The sequence below is a fragment of the Abramis brama genome, assembly GCF_963993115.1.
Source record: "Abramis brama genome assembly, chromosome: 6".
Lineage (NCBI taxonomy): Eukaryota > Metazoa > Chordata > Actinopteri > Cypriniformes > Leuciscidae > Abramis > Abramis brama.
The window spans coordinates 34,278,835-34,280,810 of record NC_139968.1 but is presented as its reverse complement, the minus strand read 5'-3'; the positions used below and the strand labels follow the sequence as shown (position 1 = coordinate 34,280,810).

At 36.8% G+C, this 1,976-nt stretch overlaps 1 long non-coding RNA gene across 1 annotated transcript; it reads right to left on the bottom strand.

Annotated features, from left to right (window-relative positions):
- LOC311084928 lies at positions 1-1,770 on the bottom strand. Its single transcript, XR_014606670.1, has 2 exons — positions 1,409-1,770; positions 1-994 (listed from the first exon to the last, which is right to left on the bottom strand). It is a non-coding gene; the product is annotated as an uncharacterized lncRNA (long non-coding RNA).
- Positions 1,771-1,976: the final 206 nt, after the last annotated feature.

The window sequence follows — 1,976 nt, the reverse complement described above, 5'->3', positions numbered from 1 at the left end:
TTCAATTCAATTCAAATTTATTTGTATAGCTTTCACAATACATGTTGTTTCAAAAAAGATCAATTTAACAGTTAATGATATAGTCCGTAAATTAACAGTCAGTTAATTAATTTACAGATATTGTTTGTCATTTTGTTCTGAACTAGTTCTGGCTGTCCAATCCGGCCATAATCTAAACGTCCGTTGAAATCCAGAAACAGTCAACTGACTAGCCGAATCTTGCACATGATAAGCACAATTACTCACAGAGACATGAATGAAGAAGTGAGAAATATAGCATCAACTTAGAGAAATATTGTAAAGATATTTTTAACATTATGCTCATATAAGGTAAATGATGAGAGACAGTGAAGATATTCTTGTTCATATCAGAGTCTCATAAAGATAGAGGGATACATTTTCTATTTGTATTTTGTATTTATTCATCTATTTTATTTTTGGCTTCATGATTGACTCACTTTTTTCTCTTTTTGCACTTGAAAAACAAAGAAAGATGGGAAAGGAGAAGTGAACAAATGATTAGCAACTATAGCTCTGTGATGCTCTCTTCAGCCGGTCATCTGTACTTTACTTACTCATTTTGATAATGTACAGGCTGTCTGCGTACACACCCCAACACTATATTACGAGTGGCCAACTGCCCTCTACGATAAATACAGTTTGGGGGTCTCAACCCAGATTGTAATCTACACGTGACCACGTTAAAAGGATTGTTGCTCCGAAACAGGTTATGACGAATTTGTCTTCCTCCTTTGCCACAAACTGGGTTAATAACACCTGGATTTGCTTGTATGAAGGTGTTGACAGGTTTGCAGCCACCGTTAGGTGCAGTGATGCGTCTGTTTCTGATTTCACTGGTACACATTTCCCTGTTCACAAAAGGACCCACATGCTGATTGCGGAAATGTTGATAACCGGGTGGTTGAGCATGAGCGGAGAACGACACACACAAGACCAGCAGCAGAATCACAGCAGACTGATGAATCTCCATGACCTGATGAACAATACACACATCAAAACACCTTTACTGACATTTGACTTAATAAAGCAGTTTGGTTGTGATTAGTAAATAAAATACTGATGAGACCCTTCCTTTATTTTTCTACATAGTTGATTCCAATCCCTTTGTTTTCTGTATTTGTGTAAAGGTGTTTTTGACTGTGCTTTGTATCCATCAAGTCCATTCCATTGAGTCAAGACAAATATCTTGTATATCGTATACTTGCTGATTAAAATTATTAACATTTAAAGTCAAGGTAAATCACCCCAGAACACATTTTTCTCAAAGTATGTTGCTTTTTAATACTTATTACTCAATGCTTTGAAGATTATTGATAGACCTTTTTCCAAAAAAAATTACATACATGCTACAAATACGTTGAGTGAGCTCATGTGAACTGATACTCACAGGTTGCAGTCTATAGTCTGAGATAGTAAACCTCTGGCCTTTATTATGATGCACCTTCACAAAGTCCAAGTGAATGCAGTCAGGCTTGATCTTGGGGTTAGATGAATCTTCAGGTAGATTATCTGCAGATCAGATGTGTATCAGCAGCGTCCGGAGATCTCGGGAGATGATCAAGCAGGTGCAGAGACGGGCCATATTTATACACTAGATAAAGCAGAATCATCCATGATGTCCAGGCCATCCAATCATAGTACTCCAAGATCAACCCTACCATATATAGCATATTAAGAAATATAATAGCGAGTGGTTAAATGTTCAAATGTAGTTCGTGACTTGAGTTTCCGTTTGCGTGTGAGAGTAAAAGTGTGTCTACACCTAATTCTTGTTTTGCTAGGTGTGTCCATGATGTCCAAATAACATAACGAAAAGAAGTTACACAAGGGCAGTCTTACACAAGAATTATCAAAAGCCTAAGAAAAAAATAATAATATTAAGACTTGGTATCACAACATTGGCTTTAAAATGTCCCAGTCCACTCAAGCTTTGATCCTCAGGCTTTAAGTTCTTG